The sequence below is a fragment of the Leuresthes tenuis genome, unplaced genomic scaffold (assembly GCF_036924035.1).
Source record: "Leuresthes tenuis unplaced genomic scaffold, fLeuTen1.0.hap1 SCAF_8, whole genome shotgun sequence".
Taxonomy (NCBI): Eukaryota; Metazoa; Chordata; class Actinopteri; order Atheriniformes; family Atherinopsidae; genus Leuresthes; species Leuresthes tenuis.
The window spans coordinates 9,940,463-9,963,929 of record NW_027325362.1 but is presented as its reverse complement, the minus strand read 5'-3'; the positions used below and the strand labels follow the sequence as shown (position 1 = coordinate 9,963,929).

General features: G+C 37.9%; 1 protein-coding gene across 2 annotated transcripts in view; it reads right to left on the bottom strand.

The window, feature by feature from the left end:
- Nucleotides 1-23,467, bottom strand: part of grid1a (glutamate receptor, ionotropic, delta 1a) — a 234,249-nt gene that overhangs the window by 208,408 nt on the left and 2,374 nt on the right. The gene's annotated exons all lie outside the window — the stretch shown is intronic.

Sequence of the window (23,467 nt, the reverse complement as noted above, 5' to 3'; positions counted from 1 at the left end):
TTTCACTGTGCAATCATGTCCTCATCCTAAGAGGCGAGTTAATCTGAAAAGACACACAAACATATGAGCATCAGCAGTGAGTTGCACACCATGACATTCCTCCATGTCTGTATAAAACAAAGAAAAGAAATCTAAAACTTACATAGACGTTAGCGTTTAAATACTTAAATAAGTTTGATTCTCTCAAACTGATATGCTGCTAGCTCTGTGCACTTCAGAACAGTAGACTGTGTCTCGTAATGCCCTTGTTCATCATTCGTTCTGTGCCTCTTGTTTTTATTTGATGCCTGCACCCACTGTGTTGTTCATTTGATAGCTTTCAGTCTGCTGCCTCGAGCTCTTCATTTAAAAGTGTCTTAAAAGGTATTATTCATTTCAAAGTGAATAACTTTGCATCTGTTAACAATTTGAGTTTGAATTTTGTTCACTTGAATAAAATCCACTATGCATATTGCAGTGACAGAGATTGCAGACCTTTCCTCTATAGCATAAAGCAAGCAGTGCGAGAAGGTTTTTTAGCTCTGTCTGTTTAAAATTGGAAAAAAAACACACTGGGTGCACACTGGGTCCCTCTGTGTCTCACCACGCCCTTGAAGAGCTCATGTATGAGCAAAGAGGGGTGCCAGAAAGGGGTCTAATCAGCTAGTGACAAATCAGCCTCTTCTCTAGCTTGTTTTTCATTTGGATAATGCAAGCCTCCTCTTCTAAGTGATAAAACAACCTCTGTGGAGTGGTCTTTACACAGCCAGATTAAATGTGATCACCTTGCCAACATACCCAGAGAGATTGCCATGATTAACAGGCAAAAGAGAATAATGATAATCATATGCAGGATAATAGCCTATACTGAATGGCTGCATGATCTGTTCATAAATCACAACCCATTTCCCATCCAAAAGGACACAGTTTTACCCTTTGGCAGGATTTACACAATAACAATCAGATTTTTTAACCCCTATTGACCTAGAATGGATTATCTCACTACGAATTGAAAATATAAAATAAGACTTTGTTACCTTTTGTAAAAAATGCTTTAGTGTTACTCTGACATTTGTACGTTTGTTTAATTTGAAGTGATAATACACCTTGAAAGTCAGCTAAAGGGCTGCAAACTGTAGCACACACAGCAAGGTTGAGATCTCATGAATATTACACTGGGGTTAATAACCGAGGGCAAATACTGGCTCAGCTTTCAACAACATGGTGATGATTGCACGAGAGAGGCTGAGTTGGAGGGTAAAATGTAAAATCTTTTTGTGAAGCCCCTTTAAGATCTGTGCAGTGTTTAAAAAAACATGTCAAAATATGTAGAGCCATTAAAATGCATGTAAGTTGGTTTGTCTCTCTGCCCAACACACAAGCCAGCTGTCTGAAAGCAAGCAAACTTGTTGGACGTATACTATATAGTTCTGGCTTTTCTGCATATATTTCTAAATTAAGCCCAGATCACTTTGGAAAATGTAATGGCACAACACCAATACTTTGTTTTCCCTCATAAGCAGAAAGAGCTTTAGATGTTTAGGCAGGTTGCTGATCCAAACCAGACAGAGTAAAAAAAAACAGCAGCACACAAGAATTAGAGACTGTTCATGCACAGACTAAAAAAAAAAAGAATGAATTAGCAACAACTCATTCTGTGATTATCTGATCATGGCAGAGTTATCTCCAAGTAAGACCCTTGACTCGTTTTAGCATTAACCTTACAATCCTCCAGGAAATTGACCCCAGAACTAAACCTTATGTGAAGGGAGTTTCATGAGAGGATGTGCAGAAACAAGCACACAGTTATACACACACACACACACGCACACACACGCGCACACAAACAAAAAAACTGTGCAACACATACAGCAACAAGGAGAAAGTCATTAGAAAACAGGTGGAATAGAATCTTAACATTCATTCTAATGAGTTTGTCTGGTGAGAAAGAACATGGGCAAAGGAGTAGAAAATACAGAAAATAGAAACATGAGCACAACATGCTGCACTATCTTTCTCTATTCTTGGCAGGGTCATTGGCGTGCAGCAACTAAGATAGAAAACTGTAAATTGGAAGGTGGAACCTCAGCAGGTTGCCATCACTAATTATGTTCTGTACATTTGAAAAAGCAGCTGGCTGACAGCTAAGCCACTTTCTTGTAGAGGGGAAAAGTCACTTTCCCTTTTTTGGCCAAATCACAATTGGTGCTGAAAAGGTCACACTTGTCCTTTGGAATGTGGCTTGTATGACAGGGATGTTAAGATTAGTGAACTGAGAACCAGTTTAGTTATATATTGCTATCATAGAGGCCCTGTTCCGAAATCTATTAGAACAGACAAACCTTTCCAATCAATGGCACATCTCATGGCTAAATCTTGTACTTTAGGCTGACAATTGTCAGCACATGTTGTACATTATCATAGAAGAGGAAGTGCTTAGTATTAGTAGTTAGAGACAGCCAATTTGATAAGACGTATGCAATTTTTAAGATGAGAGTGCGGCTTCAGAGTACAAAGGTAACTAGCCATGAAGCTTCTCCTGAGCAGTCAGCATTTATCAGTGTTGAGTTGTCTGCCTCTGTCCTCACACAAGACCAGAGAGCAAAATATCAGTTTTTTTCTTTTCATGCCTTATTTTTCTTCATATGAAAAGAGCTCCAGTCCTTTCTGTTCATTCAGAAAATCAACTTTAGTTGCTTTGTGGGTGTGAAAAACACATGTCTGCTGGCAGTAATTACACCGAATTGCAGTACACTTTATTGTCAGTTCTGAACATCCCTGGCTTGTCTTTGCCAATCAGATGTGATGTAAAAGTACATTTGAACACAATGAGTTGGAACTCATAAAAGGTAAGGTGAAGTTGTTATTTCATTAAATCAGGCTTTTTCCTTGTTGGCCCCACAAAAAAACGTGGGAAAAGTCCTGTGTGTGAAAGAGTAATGAGGTTTCAGGAGTCAAAAAGAAGCAGCACTAATAAGATGTTTGTGTGAATTCCAAATGGGGCCTTTTGTATTACTTCATGACATGCTGTTTAAGAAAGAACCACATACATAAAAAATGTGTCATATTTATTTGTCATATAAAAACTTCAACCATCTTAAATGGCAAAACATCATGAATAGCATTGTTCATATTGTGCAAAGCATTTGGTACATCATGTTGTATCACACAGCACGGAACTACTCAGTTCTGAGCATGTACTATATTCACTAATTCATGTTCATGCATGGATAAAAAGTCTTACCCTGAAGTACCGTGTATGAAATGAAGGAACTTCAAAGGAACTTTATTAATTGTGTGGCCTGAACTCTGGACTCCTGTGATTTCTGCTGAGTGGCTAGAAAGGCATCTCTTCCTTTGATCATTACAGCTTTTAGAGGAGGGAGGTGAGGTCATTTAGATATTGGATCCCTCTGGGAAACTGGGTGGGGAAATCATCTATTCAGACAGCATGGCCAAATCCGTTTGCTGAAACAGTACTGATCAGACTTAATCATAGAAATTTTACCCTGAAAGCCTGTGATGAGTCCAGGAGCCAAGGAACTGCCACCACAACCTGATGAGGATTATACAAATAAAAGAATGATAAGTACAACTGTATTTCCTGCAGCTACCAACTCCTGTAGGAGGCAATGTGGATTGTGACTTTTGCATTTTAACCTACTCTGTGTACAAAGAAAAGTGCATGCATCATTAGAGAGCCATTGGTAGCCTTTATACTCAAGAAGTGAACTCATGAGGGTTTGAGATAGTGGATAAAAAAGGATTCATTTCACTGTCTGGAATATGAGCATTTTGAAAGTGATTGTTCTGTAAAAATGGTCTTTATTATCAGACTGCCATGGAATAATATGGAACCTTTCCTCTACAGAGTTTGAAAAATATGTTTCTTTGTGCACAGGGAAATTTATAATGATATCTGATTTTAACACCGAACAAGGACAGGTGTTTTCCCTTTATCTAGAAATATTTGAAAAATTAAAGATGACCAGCCTGCCATCTTCAATCATCCTCCTAGGCAAAGCGTGGGAGAAGGTTTGGATTGAAGAGACACAAAATATTAGCATTGTTTCCAACAATGGTAAACAAATCAAATGTCAAAACAAACAAAAACACACAGAGATCATCTGCAGGATTACAATCACACACAAGTGAAATATTTAACATTGATCATTTTTCTACAGTACAGTATTCTGCTAAATCTTTGGTCCCGTCATCATAGTGCCTCTCATGACAAGACCACTCCATGATTAATCATGAAATATCTACATAACAAAACCCTTTAATTTCCTTAGTGGGAAATTAACTATGCATTACAGCACCTAGTACAAAATCCAGAATAAATGTTCAAGTATTTCTTAGAGGTTAGAGGTTAGAGGTTAGAGGTTTCTTGAAAGTAATTTGTTGGTGAGAATTGTCACCCTAGTAAGATATAAAAAGTACAAAGAATTTAATTTATGGCAATTTATGGCAAGCCATGAAGTTTCCAAACCATGTAGTTTATGTCATGTCATGTTTTGAGTTTGGTTTTTCTCATGTCTTGTTTTCAGGTTTTAGGTTTTGCTATGTTTTTCCTTTTCACTCAAGTCAACTGCCTTTTGTTTCACAGCTGCACCCCATCTCCAATCACTTCCCCACAGTATTTAGTTTCCAGGTTTCCCTCAGTTCATTGCAAAATCCCCACCTCACTTCAGACAACAAGTTTCATGTTATTGAGGTTTGGTCAGGTCAGGTTTTGCCTTATTTTCCACAGTCATAGTCTAGTCTTGTTTTATTTATTCCACAGTTTAAGATTTCTTGTTTCCCGGCTCAGCTGCGCTTTTTGTTCTTCTTTTTTGTAAATAAATCAAGTTTTCTTTTGTAATTCTGCATCTGTGTCCTCCTTCTACATCATTCGTGACAGTTTATATATTTAAAGCTCAAATCTTAAAACCAAAAACAAAACAAAACAAAAAACAGTAAACATCTTGTTCACATGTAAAACAGACTTGGCTACTCTGGATGATAGCCCTAAGTGTGAGAACACGACCAGACTGGATCAAATTAGATTGAGCATCATTGATCTGTGGAGGTCTAACTCACAAGCCTCAAAAGATCAACATCTCCAAGAGTGAAGTAGCCGGAGATATTAGTTTTTTAATTATCATTAGAAATAAGTGCTACATAAATAAAACAGAACAGTCACCCCAGGATTCCTTCAAAGGTCGTCGTCCATGACCATGAATCAGAACTGTTTTTGAGGTATTTATAAAGTATTGCACAGATGGTTTAAATGTTGTGGCTAATCAGTAAAAGCAACAAAGATAAAAGGGCTGCACTTATCAACACAAGTGCAGTTTTCATCACTTAAAAATAGCAGACAAATCCTAAAAAAACGACTTTGTTCCTTTACAGACAAAGATATATTAAAACTCATTAATCATTGGTCTGCCTCATTGCTTTGAAAGCACCTATAAGCATTGATGCACTTCAGACTGTTCATTGGTTCAGTGTTGCAAGCAACCCATCCGATAAATTAGCCACATTTTCAGCTGAATGTTGTCATAGGGATAGGAATAATGGGACTAACTCACTAGGATTCACCAAGATAAACAAGAGAAATGTGGAATTATAACGTGAATAAGATAAAAAGATCATATCATTATGATGTGATTCTATTAAAACTCAATTATTCTGCTACAAAAAATATTATTATGGCCCGAATGCAAGATAATTGGGAGGCTTATGTCAAAATGTGGCCTGCATCCAAAGCAACATTATTTTTGAGCCATATTTCTCCAGTAATGCCATAATTAATAAGGCTTTTCCATATTATTTAATACCAGAGTCTTTGATTAAGTAATAATCAACCCCAATCAATAGTTAACGCAGCCAGTGTATTCAGGGTCAGACAATGTCATGGGAACTTCCCACTTCCTGGTACTGCACACTTCGCTTTCCTTTAAGCCCGACATTGCTCTGTTATAAAGTCAATACCAGGTGTAAACCAACGACAAAGTTTAACAGCTATTTCCTTCTCAGCAGCAGGATGAACCCCAGTAAAGCTACAACAAGGAGGTAAAATTATGAAGCAATAAACATGCATAGAGACGTGCTATGTTGGATTAAAGAGAATAAGAACAGCTGGGGTATGGGTTAGTTTACTGGGGTGGTAAAACCTCAACTGGCACTGATGACACTGAAAATTTAGGACTGGAAGGAATCACAGGACGATGGAGATTATTGATGACACATACCAACAGCCTTCTCTGTTGAGACCTTGTGCTCTTATGGGAAAGCGCTTAATCTGAGATTTACAACGTTTAAGGCAAAATCCTAAAAGCTGCTAGGCTGCTCCTCAGTAAGGGGATGACACCGAGCCTTACTGAGCATCATGTGTAAATGCAAACACATCCCACCAGACAAATGTGTTAACGCTTGGGAACACTTTAATAAATACAATAAACACAAGCAGAAGCTTTATCCTGATTTGACTCATAATAAAAGTTCTTATCAGCCCATAAAAACTGACATGGTGCCAAGAAAGGGATTTTCGAATTACAAAATTGTCAATTAAAAACAAAATCCCCACCAAATGTTCTTAAAGCAGTCAAACCAGCTTCTTTCAATGGTTTGTGAAGACTAAAAGCCAAACTTTTAACTACCACTTTCTGCCCTAAGAACCTTTTAACTTGCATAAAGTGTTCAGAGGGGAAAGTTAAAATCAACTCTGATCCTGGTTTGACCAAATTAATATTGTTTATTTCAAATCCTGAAAAGCCCATTACAGCATTAAAAACTAATTTAGCTTAATTCCAAGAAAACTAAAATGTGATCTCAAAACTAATGGAGTGCAACACCAATATGAGCACACCATTGACATGTTTTGAAATGGGACGTCAGCACATAAACCTTCACTGCAGTGATTCCACTGCCGTCCATTTTAGGAGAGCAAACAAAAGCAAAGAAAATCCCAGCAGCTGCAGACATGCAGCAGCTTTGACTTCCAGGTCAATGTCTTTCCTCTCCTCTCATCTCAAAAGCGAGAGAACAGAGCGTGAGTGGTCATTAGTTTATGCTCTTTCTCTGTGCTGACACAGATTTAATCCAAATACTCCTGTCCCTAATCTCCACTACGACCCTTGTTTTATACACTACACAGAATTACATCTTATACCAAACCAAGCTTTGGTATAAGACAAGAAAAAAAAAACAAGTGGATAATATGAAGGAGGTCTGCTCAGTATGATAGTGTTATCAGAAAGGATATAAATTCCATAACAGTTCTCAAAATATTCCCCTAAAGATGCTGGTTTCATCAAGTAAGAGTTACTGATATGGAGAACAGTATTGCTCCTGTGACACACACTATAAGTGTCTTGTATTCCTGCATGTAACTTTAATTTCATACCACCAGCTCTTCCTTTTTATGTTTCCAATCTGTTTTCCCCTTCTCAACAGGTGGACAGAGAAAATTTGTTTTTGTCAAGTAGGCAGCAGTTGCCATATCAACCAATGGAATGGATCAAGGCATTCGATTACACACTACGATCAATCTGAAATACAATACACAAACAAGATTGAAGTACAGTGTATTCGGAGCATTCTGTGCAGTGATGTCTTGACATCTTGTTATGGGTTTTTTGAAGAATTGTCCAACAAACTTATGCAGGAAAAAAAAAAAGACAAGCTTGTGTGATGTGCTTTCACATCCACATCCTGTCCACATACAAAGTAAATGCTTGCCAATCACATACACACCCAAAACAAAAGCACACACAGTTTGTGCAAGCACAAAAATGGCTGTGCAGTTAAAAGGAGGCTTTGTTGAGGCAGCGCAGTGATCATGTGGCGAGTCAGCAAGGGACAACTATTCTATCAAGAGATGCCTCATTTTCTCAGCCTCTCTTCCTGGATGCATAGACTGCCAGGGTGTTGCTAGGAGGAAGCTAGCACTGCCAGCAATGATGACATTGTCTTGACAGACATCCTCCTGCTGTCCAAGTGAAAAGGAGATGATAGAGACATGATCTGAAATGCTGCCACCCCCTCCTCCACCACTCTTCCTCTCCCTCGTCCCTTGAGGCAATTTGGTTTTCTTCCCTTCCTACTCATCTTCTGTATATTTTCATAGGGCCTTCAAGGTATCTTTTGCTTTTGATACCGTTTTTGTAAGGCTAAAAAGAGAAACTTTTTGTAAAGTTCCCCTTGTTGGAAATATTATTAATTCAAGTACTTCATTAATGTTTTTGTTGACAGTCGTGGAGGCCCCAGAAACTAAGGTCCAAACTATTGAACTCATAGGCATCCGTCATTTCTTTGACAAATGTTATTTTTTATTTGTGTGTATATATGCGTCTATATTTTTGTCCAATTTCTATGTGTATAGTCTCTCAGACACCCTCTCATTGACTTGCACCAACCACACCATTATTTGGAAGTTTTTGGGTGGATTTTGTATCTGACAGTGTTAAAATGTTCTTATGCTCCTTTAACTCATGACTGTATCCAACACATGCAATTATAAACTCTGCTGTTGTTTTCACTGAAGATATGATGCAATCTCAGAGTTTAAAAGCTGATTTTATGCCATTTACAGAAAGAGAAGCTGAATCCTCTATCTCACTGCTTTATAATGTCTTCATCCTGGAAACTGAAATTTATCCTCAGGCATGAGGCATAGTATAGTGATCATCTTTTAGGACTGTTTGGAGAATTGGGACACTGCAGATTCCAGCATGTACATGGAAATCATTAAATGGATGGGAGAATGTATAATGCAATTCCCTTATGTGGGAGTCCAGACATTTGCTTAGAATACTTAAAACCACTTCTGATACATTTTCATATTTTGAATGTATATGCAAGTATTTCAATTAAAAGGAAGATACAGTGAGGGTTACATGGCAGTGGACTGGTTAATGCTGTTGCGTCATAAGAAGACGGTTCCTGGTTTGAATCTTGGTTGGGGCCTTTCTGCTTCAAGTTTGCATGTTTTCCCCAAGCATATGTGGGTTCTCCTCTCTTTGGTCCAAGAAACATGCATATAAGACTAAATAGAAATTCTAAGTTGACCTTGAGAGTAAATGTGAGAGTGCATTGTCTGTTGGGCATGTGATAGACTGGCAACGTATCCAGGGTGGAGCCTTCCTGGGAAATGCTAAAGCCCCATAACCCCATATGATGGAGAGAGTATGGAAAATGGATGGAGTTACCCTCATTTGTCAGCCTGCATAAAATGTTTATGTTTTAACTGTAAAAATAAATAAATAAATAAAGATAACACGCACTTACCTTAACCCTCTTTTTAGGCCAAATTCTAATCTTTACACTCGTGAAAAATTAGTGTCACATTGACATCAAGTCTGTGGGAGCTCAGGGCTGTGGTCACACATTATGTTTGGTCCTGTCTTTGACAAACTGTACACAAAGCAGGCATTAATGTTGTAAGACAGAAATCTACAAAGACCTCTGTCAGTGGGTGACAGCTTCTCACGATTAGCTGTTTATTTATTGCACAGATTAGAGTTCAGGGACAATGGGGGGCTAACAGGTTTAGCTTCTGTCAAGGGGATGAGAGATGGGATACACCCCAGACAGATTACCAGTTCCTCACAGGACTAATACAAAGACGGACAGCACTCACACTTTTGATCCATTTAGAATCTCCAATTAACCCAACACAGGGAGCCTGGCTCTAACCGAGGATTGAACCAGGGTGCACTGAGCCGATCAGGATCTGGATCACCTTCATTAGAATTCCAAATTACAGCATGGGCCACGATGGTTGTTGTGCTCTTGTTTATGTTGCCTCCCTTCAAGCCTTTGCTTATCCCTGATTATTATTGACGAGCCGTTTAACCTTTTTAGTTTGTTTTTTTATTCATACATCCTCGTTCTTATTCCTGATCTGGAATTATTACTGTTACTGACATAAGAAAAAAAAAAGAAAAACACAACCACAGTGGGTAAGGTTTCTATAAGTTGCAACAGAAATGGTAAGAAAATCTGGTTTGTCAGAAAAGTCTGCAGAAGAAGTGATAAGTGGTGATTTTCTGAGCGGGAGGGTTAGCAGTTTGATCCCCAGGCACTACATGTATCAAAGTGTTTCTGACACTGAACTCCCCCCTTTCCCCGATAGGATCTTCCAACCAACTCTCACGGCAAAGTGTGAAAAAGTCATGTTAAAATCATCTATTTGATTCAAAGTTGTGATGCTGTGCTCCTGAGTTATTTTCACATACTCAAGATACAAATAAATAGTCACAAAATAACCGCTGCTGCACATTTAGCAACTGAAGTCTACATTTGGAGGTTGAAAGTGTTGGAGGTTGGTGTTACCCAGTGGCCAAGTGGAAAAGCCTAAACTGAGTCCTATACCACTTATGTTTTCAAGTAACTTTACTTTAAATTGTAATTTTTATTTTTAACATTTTCCTTAGCTAGGGTATTATTTTTGGAATTGGCTCTATATGAATGACTTGGATTATGATTACAATGAATTGAATTCCAAATAAATAAAATTGAATTGAATTTAATTGAATTAAACATCACCAACTATGAACTACAAAATTAAAAAGCACTTGGATTTAGGTTAATTATTCAAAATGAGGTGATTACGTTTAGGAAAATATCAATGACAGCATCGATACAGATACAATAATAACATATTGCAATAAAATATCCTTTTTCATGGTGTACTGGTTTTCCTCATCTGTCATCCATTGCTAAATTATTACTGTATCTGTACTACATATGTTTGACACATGAACCATGCGTTCTACTGAAATACATATCATATATACAATACGCGACCCGTGGAGGTTTTCAAGTCAAAGAACACAAGTCCAAACCGGAAGCAGGACTTCTGTTCATGAACTGAAGAGGAAGATACACAAAGAGTAAATTCTGTATCTTATACACTGCAATTGTGTAGGGTTTGATGTGCTGTTTTCTTTAGCAGGAAAACAGCACATCGTGAATTAAAGGGGAAAACAGTTGTTACAAGATGCAAAATGAGTGTCTCAGAGTGACATAATGCAAGATGATGTACCTTCTTTGTCTCGATCAAGTCAAAAATAATGAATCACTTACTCTGCCTTGGGTTTGAAAAGGCTTTAGTGATGCAAACGGTACATTAACGCTGCTCTCTTTGCCACCTCTTTCAGTGAGTAATGGGATTCTTCTTAACCTGTTAAATTACCACATAGGTGAGGAGTAAAAGTCAGAAGCCAGCGTGAATTATTAAGACCATCTCGTCTAAGCTGAGAAACTAGTTAAAACAACAAATGTTTTCCATAAAGATTAATACTACAAATCAGCAACTTGGTTTAGCCCAAAAATTAAACAAAAACTGGCATATGCACAAAAATCTTGAATTATTATCCTTGTAAAATTGTATATGAAAACACTTCAACTGTATTCAGACCACGAGTGTGTAATTTGTGTAAGATTAGAGATGTTTCGTGTCATACTCTATTTTAACTGATGTTTTACCCTATTGTGTGGCCTTAAAATGTTGAGGAGCAACTGCTACTCAAATCTAATTTATCCTTGCTTTGTCTCAACCATTTTGAATTTTTTCTGTTAAGACTTAACCACAGTAACACTAAGGTATGCTCCAGAAAAGAAAAGAAATTTCAAAGAACAGGAAAGCGTTTCAGATCATGGAAAAAGGTATTTTTCTATTCTTTCTAAGATACTGTTTTTTGAGAAACATTAGGTTTTATTAGGTGTTCTATTAAAAGCTGTTTTATGATGCTCATTGCTTTGCTGAAGTGCTCTATAAAATCTTTCATTTTTTGTTGCTGCTTTTGGATTTGTTGTTGACCTTAGTCTCATGTTGTGGTTTGAACCTCTGTGCCAAAATAGATGGATGTACAATAGCAATATTTCGCAAATGTGGTTTTGTTTATTTTAGTCCTCTAATCACAAATCTTTATAGCTTATTTGTTCATACATGCACATAGAAACCAATAATGATGCCTTGTAAAGTAACGCCACTACAGAAGACAAACGACTGATATGAGAGTTTTCACAATGGAGCAGACAAGAACTTCCTTTAACAAGCTATATAAACCTCACAAGCAGGCAGGAAGGCTTCAGTCATTACATGAGTGTTCGAAACCAACATATGAGAACAGTTTTTTCCCTTCTGAGTTATGCTCAGTTAGGCTCAATTAAGGTTTCAAACAATGATGTCACTTGGTTAGGGTTAGACAATGATCATGGTCTTTGGGTTAAAAGACGTTCTTTTTTACGATGCAACTTCTACTTTCGTGGCTGCCATTTTTACAATTCACATGCAGTTGCTCTCATGACCTCTTGTCCTGCAAGAGGAAAATACCCATGGGGTCATATTTGGGAGGACAGTTTCGCTGGTGTGTGTGTGTGTGTGTACTTTCTTATAACTTGTAGCTGTAAATATTTGTCATCAAGTTATTTTGGTTATTTTACAATGGACTTTGATTTGCAGGGTTTAGTAAAATATCTATAACAGAATAGCTATTTTTTTTGTTCTACGAGTGCACAGCACACATCCATTGCAGTGTTACCACTGAGAAATTGTTCTGACCTCAGCATAATGAAGAGACAGTGTACTTGTTGATCAGGGAATGTATTGACTGCTGTAGGTTTTTAAAATTTAAATGGTATGAGACCAAAGTACACTTTAGACTATTTGTTACATAATTAACCTTCTGGGACTCTTGGAACAGGTTTGCTTTCTGTCCCCAGAGCTAAAACTAAACATGAAGATGTTTGTTTTGCTTTATGCACTAAATGTGTGAAACAAACTCCAGGAGAAATTCAGGTCTGTAACAACTTTTGAATAGTCTTTTTTTAATTTTTGTTTTTTTATAAAGTCTAAAGACGTTCCTGCTTGTCATTGCACTTGATTGATTGAATTAAATTGAAAGACCGTTCTTATCTCATTTCAATATTTCTTAACTTTTTATGGCATGTATTGATACAGTTGAATTAATTTTTAATTTTTATGTAGAGAATATTTTTGTAAGGCATCTTGAATCACCTTATTTAGTTTTCCCATATGAATACATTAACTTTTCTATGCAGCCCAGTAAATGTATTTTTTCAAGAAAAAACAGATTCCTCACAACTTGTAAAGTTGCTTGACAGTGAGAATCCAGTCCTTCTACCCAACTATATTTGGAGGAATATAGTTTTGTTCAGCTGCTTAACAATGACCCATTCAGTTGTAAAAAGGCAACTAACTTGTGGAATGAAACACATAACAGACAACTTAGTAAAGAACCCAAATGTCCCCATTTCTGAGTCTTTGAAAAGTACCCAAGGTAACACGGTGTGACAGAAATAAAACAGAATATTTGCGCAAACAAGGTGATTCCCAAAGCACTATTAGCAGACATCTTGGTACATCTTGGTATGGTGTGCAATGTTCCCCTTAAAAAAAATGACATGACCAGTATCTGAAACTGATGTCCTGAAGCAATATAGAAACATCCAGCAAAGACACACATCCTTAGAGATGCATCTGGACCTTAACTTGATTCATGTATTGTTTACTGAAGCTTAATCAGAAATGGCCAATGGAAGTCTAGCTGTCAAGAAATCATTCTTAACGAAGGGAAACAATTCAAGCTTGTTCCTATTTTTGCCTTACAGAACAATATTTACACTTAGACTTTCCAATATAATTCTGCACCGATATCCTGCTTTCCAGACAGTATTAGATGAAGACTTTTGCACAGTGCTGCATATCATGTAAGAAAATGGGAACTTGCTCATAGCTGTGCTGTTAAAAGGAATAAAGTTGATGAATGAGCACAGAGTGAAAGGAATCAGTGTGACAGCGCTGCATGCATTAAGAATAGCAGAGTAATCATGTTATGGTTAGTGGTGACTCTCAATGTAGAATCAAGTTAAATATTTACTCATCAGCCAAACTGATTAATGTTTACATGTACTTATATTGAAGGTGCATATTTGACCCACTTTTGAGTGATGCCTGCATGTTTGCCGTGTAGGTTTAAGCTGGGTTTTGATTTCATCCAAAGAGAGCTTACACACTAACTAAGCCTCATCTTTGGATGAAATCCATGTAGACTGGGCATGGTGGAGGATCAATTGAAATGTGAGAGAGTGAGTGCCACAGTGGAAGACAGAGGAGGGTTTTTCCTGATAGATGGTCCCGCTCCGTATTCATTTCTATGGGCAGTAATGCAAACAATGGCTCCCAAATACATTTTGGCATTTCTTCACCACTGAAGCGATTAAGCCAAGTCTGTAGTTCAATTGACTTTACTCATTTCCTCTTCAATGCAACTGGAAAATTTCACAGCTTTAAATCATTTCTTTCCTTTATTTTCCCCTCTGCCTTCAGCCAGCTCCATCATGCCGCTCTTTCCCTCATTGTCATGCTTGCCCACCAGTTCACTCTTCATTACCCTTCCTCTTTCACCAGAACTCCCAGTCTAATCCCACCCACCCCTCATCCCCAGCTCTATATCTCTCTCCTCCCTGTTTCTGCAAATAATGCAGCATTGGTGATAGCTGCACAGCATTTCTTTAGCTGACTCCTGTTTAGCCTCTAATAGGATTTATTCGAGGGGGGCGATTTTCTGCTCTTTGTCCTTCATCCTGGAATGAAGTCTTCTCGCAGCCAATAGTGCAGGTGGTGGGTTGTAAATTATGCACACTTCCCCCTGAGCTAGTAAGCATCCGAAGTGAGTGAAAGAGGGAGCTAGAAGCTACCGCAACAAGTGTTTTCAGGACCAACAGTGCCCTTCACCAAACCACAAAAATCCCTTTTCAGATACATCTACAAACACACTCCTGCACTTACGAATCCATCAGCAGCACAAGCACATTACAGCATGTTGCCACACAGAAAGGCACATATTAAAAGTATGATGCACAAACAAACAAATCCTCTCCCCGTATTTATACACCCACTCTACCTCCCCCACCGCTGCATCTCTGTCATCTCAGCACACTTTAGGCAGCTCAATAACAGTGGAGCATAATGGCATGTACAAAGAGAAATGAGGCTAGTATAACGTGGGACCCTGGCGCATTACAACAGATAGAGGCTGTGGGCCTCATCAGCATCAATCTGATTGGACAGGACACATCCTCTGGGCCACCCTCTTTCTCTCTACCTCCATGTCTAACTATCTGTCAGTCTCTCTCGCCCTAACAGGTAGAGTAGTATTGATGGCCAATCCCTAGTGGTGGTTGGGGGCTGTTTTGGGGTCGTGGCAAAGCACTAACATCTGTCACAGCATTCTCTGCAGCTCGTTATAAATCTGTCACATAGAAGAAGCAGGAAACATGAATAAGACATGGGGCTGAGAGACCCGTGTTAGGGAAAACACAAGTTGTGCATTGATGTGCATGTACAACAAGCAGGTTGTTGAGTTATGTGTGGCATGCGTGCAGGTGTTCTGATACACATCAGTTTTTTGCTCTTTCAGCCATTTGTCATATATTGAATGCTGCTGTCATATTGGAAAATCAATATAGGTGCTAAATGCCTTTCACACAACAATTACAGGAAGCAGTCATGATAAATTTGGAGTGCTAGCTTGAAGTCATTGTCTGACAGTGTAAAATGACCCACACTGTGATGCCAAATTTAGTAGTACCATACACAAGATGGATTGTAGGATGAACAAACAGTGAGAAACAGTGAGTCAAACACCCGGGAAGATTTTGATGCGCTCTTCATTTAAAATGTATACACTTTAAATGTGTTTTTTCCCTACATTTGTTCTTCAGAAACAGACAGCGATCATACCAACAAGCCATTAGTCAGGTCAAGACAATGACACCCTCTGGACATGTTCAATCAAACAAGCCAGTATGAAAAGCGATGAGAATACTTTGAAGTCAGCCTTTAGCTGTCTGCCAGTGAGGCAACATGGGGAGTGCTATGAATATGCAAATGAACAAAGACCCCACATGACTATCATTCCTTCTAATAAGAGCAATATAGTAATTCCGATTACAGATAAAAAATTAAAAATCTGTTGTGCATTTTCTCATTCTCCTTAGAGAACCTCTGGAGCCCTGTGATGCACTGGCAACCTGTCCAGGATGTATTGGAGTCAGACCCTTCTTGATATCATGCAGGATAAGCGGGTATAGCTGATGGATATAAGAATAGAGAAAAACTGTTTCCATATTTCAAAATATAGCTAACACTGTATATAAAATAAAGCATTACTAAAATCCCTCCTCCTGAAAGTTTGCTCGTCCAGCAAGCTTGGAAATCATATTTGACCATCTTTATCTTTCAACAGAACCCAAACCCTCTTAGATGAGCTTTCCTGTCATTTTTGTAAGTAGCCTTCAGGAATACTTCTCCAGGCTTCTTGAAGGACATTCCAAAGCTCTTCTTTGGATGTTGGCTGCCATTTGTTCTGTTCTCTGACACTGCTTCAATTATGCTGACGTCCAGGCTCTGGGGAGAATTCTTCACTCCATGAGAGCCGTTGCCACTGATTTTCAGTCCACTTTTTGTGTCATATGGCATACCTCAGCCTTTTCTCCCTGTTTCCCTTATCCCCAAGAATCGTTTCTTGACAGCAATGCTTCCATGGAAACAATTTTTTATGAGGCTTCAGTGAACAGTAGATGGACCAACTGATGGTCCAGATGCACCTCTTAGGTCCCATGTCAGGTCTTTGCTGGATTTTTACCTATTTCTTCAGGACATTGCTTTTAGATACTGTTCATCTGCTGTAGATAGTTTCTATCCAGCCACTTGTTTTTTTCTGCCTTTATCTTCCACTTGTCCAGTTTCCACATTTTTTAAGAACATACTACACACCATGCTGAGATGTGGCAAGTTTTCAGTTAAGGGCTCTTTGGGAATCACCTTGTTGGTGTAGAAACATTGTTTTATGTCTGTGTTATCTTTGGCATTTTTCATGTAACAAAAGAAATGGAAGCAAATGAGATGTCTTCGTGACAAGCTCGTACTGACAAAGTACCTAGAGAGAAGACTTGGTTCTTTGCTGAGTTGTCCATTATGTGTACACACTACAGTGGTTCCTAACTTGAGTTAGGTGTCTTTTTAATGCTAGAATGACAACAAACATAGAAGCATATTCCCCTGAAAATGGTCAGGTACAAAGATGCTAAAAATTAGTGAAAAACAGTCAATGTGCAACAAAATATTTGAAACACCCTCAGAAAAACGTGAAAGCAAAATATAAAGAAAAGAGGGGTGGATCAAGAAGTTTACACAATACTGTACATATAAATGTTTGAGCTCATTTAAAAAACAGATTAACATCCAAATGAGACATTTGTTGCAGATGTCAAGGCTATGTGGGAGAGAACTTCAGAGAGCTGCTCCAGTACAGGACAGAAGGAGAAAACCGAAGACCGACAAAGCAGATCCAACATTTAAACCTTTACCTGTGTCTTTCTACTTCTATATTCAACTTTATATCAGACAGTGCTCAGTTTCTAGACATTGCTGACTATGGCTAATCTATAGAAAAAGCTGAGGAACACACATATTTTCTTTGTGATTGTGTCAGCCTCGTTAGTCTTTGGATCTGCACCATCCACATTATATAGAGTGAATGGCTTTGGCATAGATTTAAAATTACCATTAGCACTGCAACTACGCTGAGCAGTGTAATAAGACTAAAAGATGACCCGTGTAACAAAAGAAGTTGCTGTTAAAAAAAAGAGAATTTAATTTGTTTATAAAGAAAGTAGCAAAGTATAGCAGTAAATGTACAGTACAGCAAGAAATGAACAGGAAACTAAGCCATCAAAGCAATAAACACACTTCTCCATAACACACTGACAGAGTTCTAGCAGAGACATACCCAATAAAATATCATCACATCCAAGCCTTTTGTTTTACTGGTAAATCACATTTTCTTTATTGCTCTGTCACACAATAAATGCATAAATACAAACATCCTCACAAACCCAATGGGAGCGTAGGTATGTTTCACTTTGTATTTCAGAAGCACAAACCAACCAGGATGGCCCAATGTTGAGATAAACTTCATCAGCTTCAAGAGGCAGGACAACCCTCTCAAGTGTGTTTGCATTTCACAGCATTCATTCACCCCATGCAAGAATATTTTTCACAATCAGTAGAAAATGTCAGGTGGTATTAATTTCAAAGTGTTATAAACAACCCTCAAACCCTGTTCAACAATCAGAAGTGGTGGCCTCTTCTAAGCAGCTGCTGGGCATTATAAAAATTATATCTGACCACAATTTTGGTGAAGGCTATAGAGAGAAAGCAAACTGTTTTTAGGTAGAAGGGTTTTGTTTTTGTTTTTTAAAAAAAACAATCTTGATCAAATCGTAGCTATAAAATCTAATAAAAGCATCTCAAACATGGAAAAAGATAAACAGCAACAAAGACAACAACACCAGTATCAACATGGGTATAATTAGATTTAGATTTAACTATTATGAAAATGGCAGTTATCTTAGCAATATTAGCAAAGACAACTGTAAGAAATAAGGAAATCCTAATAAGTAAGAAACTGTGTGTGTGTGTGTGTGTTATGAGTGCTTGAGATGTTTGTTTGTGTAGTTTAAATCAGATGGGCAACAGACTCCAGGGAAGAGTCCAGGGCCGTTGTTAGCCCAGAGGTCTCCGCCTGCAGAGTTTAGTAACAATGTTCTTAATGACCGAGTCACTGTCAATCACAATCTAATTTATAACCAATGCACATATTGTTTTCCAGACACATTGCAGATAAATTAAATGGTTCCTTTAGTTTGGATGGCATATTTTCTTCTAGAAAATTGTAAATATCATAGTTGGAATTCAAATTAAAAGCTATTCCAGTGCTTTAATTTGTTCCATAGTTCTCGTGCACTGTAGCAATGCATAAAAAAGATGCCACAGGGTGTTGTCTTCATTTAGTTAGAGCAATTAAGAGAAAATAAGCAGGACAAATATGATGCCTGGAAGACCAAGAAAACTTTCTGAGAGAGCTGCTAACACAAGAAAGGCAAATCAAAACATTCTAACTGCAAAAACAACTAATTTCAAATGAACATGTAAACAAACCAAATACATCTTTTAATTTCTGTTTACTGATGAATACAAAATAAAGCATTGTGGCTGCTCTGAACAAAAGTATGATCCGTGAAAAAAGAATGAGAATTTCATGAACAGAACATCTGCAGAGCGGTTCAAAATGAAGATGGATCATTCCGACTTTAGTTCTAATATTGCAGCCAGTAGCACAGGGAACAGTTCACGTGTTGAGGGAATAATGGAGTCAATTAAATATCTGGAATTATTCTGGAAGCAAGAGTCACATTTACTTTTCTGTTCCTAATGCCTGGAGCATAGTGGATATAGCTTTAGTGTTAGTTTTTAAAATCAAACAAAACTAAAGTCTTCCAGAGAAAAAGCATTATTTATTTAGGCTGATGCTGCATAATCAAAGCATTCACAATAAGCACTCAAAACTAGCAGCTGCAAGTACACAGAAATGGCTGTTTGGGTCTGTACTTTGTTGCGCTCTTTCTTAAAGTCAACTGGCTAAAGCCTGATCTTTTGGAAAATACCCTGGCTACCTTACAACCAACCTAAGCATGTTCTGCCTTGAACTAAGCAAACACAAACAATCAACAGAAGGTTAACCTTAAATTATGCAGATTACTGGGTCTAACATGATAGGGGGATTAAATGAAAGGTATATTTCTGCTGCAACATCATTTAGAAGATTAAGTTACAAGCAGCCTTTCTACGGCCCAGTGAAGAGCTTATGAGAGATTAAAATTACAGTTGGGTGATTAACAAGGGCTGGTAAAATGGCCTGATCATCCTCCCTGTGTCAGAAGCTGGCTGAAAGACAACAAAACACAAACAAATCAGTTCCTAAGATTATTGTTTTCATTGGGACAATAATAGTAAAAGGGCATCATTGCATCACATTCTGAGCTCAGTGAGTAATGAGTTGCCATCAATTGAGGATCAGATGGAGGATATTATAATACGCATGCCATCACTGTCAAAGGAACCTTTATTTAAACTTTTTCTTCTTCCAGACCAAAAAGAATAACCAGAAAAAAAATGTACTTCAACTTCCACAAACTCTATTGCCTTCCAGGGGTTTAACAGCAAAATAATTAAATCCTCCTCGACATTACCTTGTCAGGGGTCAGGAGAAAATGGTCTGTTACTTGTGGTGTGGTGTGTGAAGAGGACTCAGTTGGACAGAATACTCAACAATTTACTGCACGCTGGAGGAGCAGGAGGCCTTTAACTGTGACCAGATGGTTATGTTTCCTACCTGCTTTGTTCTAAATGTACCCATTATTTTAAACGCAATGGAAACCTGCAGGACTTCACATAATAAAATGGGGAAAAAAGTTTTTAAACAGCACATTCCCAAACTAGAATATGTGAAACTACACTGATCAACAGTGTAAAATGAAGCGATATCTCAATAAAAAGCCAAAATCATTGCTTGTATTTTCCTTTGGAAATGCATAAATACAACCTCTTCCAAAGAAAATAAATGGATAGTTTGGTTTAGATATTAATAGAAATATGGTTATGGAAAGAAAATACAAGCTGAGACTTATTGTTAAGCACATATTTTCACGTTTGCATCTCACTGTCTAAAAAACAAAAACAATTATAAGATCCCTGTTTATTGTGACATGACGACACTTTGCATTTGTAGACATAGTTCCATGCTTTCTTGTAAAATTGGTCTGATAAAAATCGCAGCTTTGAATTTAGTTTACAATAGCTTCATGGTCAGTTTTGGTTGGTTTCAGCTTGTCTTCATGAATTTCCAGGCTATTGTCCTATGTTTAGCCTCACTAGCTGATAATACATATGAAGTCAAAACTGCAGCATTTTGGTCCTGACTGGCATGACAGTCTAGAAGGAGAGCAGGTGAAGTCTATTGACTTTGATAATACTCATTGATGTCATTGATGTTATTTTTGTCTGTAAAATCTTCAGTATGCTTACAATGCGACATGTATCACTGTTATATACATGGTTCAGCTCTCATTATAATATTATTAGAGGTTTACATTATGTATCTTATTTCAGAAATGCTCGTATAACTACTACTGGGGGAAAATATATCCAACCAACAGACCAATCCTTTCTTGAAATAAGCGGAGGGTCAGGCCTGCATAATAACACAGCAAAGTAGCAACTTTCCTGTTTCTTTTCTAACACTTCCTTCACATAAAATGTGAAAAAGAAAAGGTTATGCATGCTTTATGTCTATTCATCTGCAAAAGTATGCCAACTTTAAAATAAAGGTGGAAAATATGGGGTGAAAATCTCAAGATGTGTCAGAAACTAGTTAAAATGGATATTTTCATTTGAATTATTCTGGTCACGAGACATTCTGCAGGTGTACTGCCTTATTATACTGCAGTTCTGGTCTCACCATTTTCCTTTCCTGTGATATTTTGTTAAACCTCATTATGTCATCTCAGCTCAACATTTCCAGAGAATCATATATAATCATGTTTTGTCTTAAAGCTAATTATTTTGCCCATGTTATCTTTTTTGCGGTTGCTTTACACTGAGCTCCTACAACAACTGTCTTTTCTTCCCTGCGACAGTATGGGGAGTTGAAGGCATGTGAAAACCATAATTCTTACGACAGATGCCACTTCTACTTGTAAGACATTTATTCAGAGTTCTTACTCTGGTCTTGAAATCAGCCTCTTCATTCTTCTAGATGCTCTGGCCTAAACAGGACTACATCCAGTCAGCCTTGAGCTGTCATCTTAAAACGATAAGAGTGTGGGTGGACTGAATAGTCGAGTGTTTTTATGTGTATGGTGTGTGTGTGTGACATTGTCATTAATGTATGTTCAACCAGCTCAAGGGCAAAGTAAGCCAAATAAGGACAAGCAGGACTCTGTTACTACCCCTCATTGTGGAGTGGCACATTTTCCTTGTTACACACCTCCTGTTCTTTAGTCCTTTCATGCCTTTCTGTGGCTTGATCAAGGTTGTTTTTGTTCTTCAATTACCATTTATTCATGGTTATATTTCTTATTGTTCTTCTCAGCTGTAATCTTGTTTTAGTACTTTTTCTGCTACCCCTGCAACTTCCAGCTCTGCCACGTCATCCTCCTCACCCTCCCTCTCACCACCACCTCAATATGCTCATCTTTACCTCTCCATCCACTTTGCCATGCAGTGACAAGGTCTTGACTGCCACTCTCAACAGGATGACTGAACAAAAAGTACTGAAAAAGGTTAACTCATCCCCATTGTCACTCACTTCTTCACTGTGCTTTGACTCTAGTGCAAGAATTTGAGACCACCCACTGATCCTTGCATTATTGACTGAACATTATTCCCCGCACTTTTCTGAAAGTAAATGCTCCTAATCACCCACTTCTGTGAATATTTGATTATCAGGAGCATAGCTGTAAACAATAATTAAGTATGTTAAATGATATCCCATCAAAGCGACAGCAAGTTCAATCAGAGGACTTAAATTCAGAACCATTTTCAATATGATATAAACTCTGCACTGACAAAAAACATCAAAAACTTCTGAAGCCTACACGTAGGCATGACAATGTGTTCAACTTTGTGGTTTGTCAAGAGAAACCAATGTTAAAATGATTAGCATGAGCTCAGTATGCACATTGCCCAGCAAGAGTAAAACTCCATATTTCCCTGAACTGTTGAGTTAAATAGCATTAAGTACAAATGGCAAATGATTTGACAGTGAGTCAATTGTAACACTTCCCTCTCTCAAACAACAGCGAATGATAAATAAGCCCAGTCACACATGTCTGTAACATATTTTTAATCTTGCAGCTGGCTGGAATCACTCTGGATACTTTGGTTTATTCAAAGAAATAAAGTGAAAGACTGCTTCAGGAGAGGGTTTAAGTTTACAAAGGGGGTGTGAATTTCAAAAAAGATATATCAATGACACTGTTAAGGACCACAGCTAAATGACATAGGATAATTATAGCAAGAGGCAAGACATATGATCATATTTCTGTGCTTGCCAGGGGTACTATGAATAGCAATGAGTCATCAAGGCCTTTGTGCAATTGGGAATAGAAGTAGAGACTTTGTAAGTAAATGCAGGGGGACATAAACAACTTTTGAAGGTCCCAGCGAACCGATTAGAGTGTTAATGATTCATTTTAGCAGAAGAATTTTTAATCACTTTTTGCAGTCAACATAGGGACATTTTAATGTCTATGAGAGATAACCTTGGCTAAAATAATTCCAATGATAATTTCCTGTCTTATGTGTGTGTGCATGCAAAGCAATCCAAATGAGCCAGGTGAAACCTACTCTATTAAAAGGCCACAGGATGATAGAAGTTCAAGGAAAAAGACTGTGGCACTCATCATTCAAAGAGGCATATGAGCCAGCAATGTTTCCCGCTCTTACGAAGACACGGTGCAGCAGCTACATTTGATCATCTTCAAATGATTTTTGTTGCTCACATCATCTTTAAGCTGCTGCTCTAACTCAATGCTTCCACCTAGCTTTTCAACTACAGAAGACACCTTA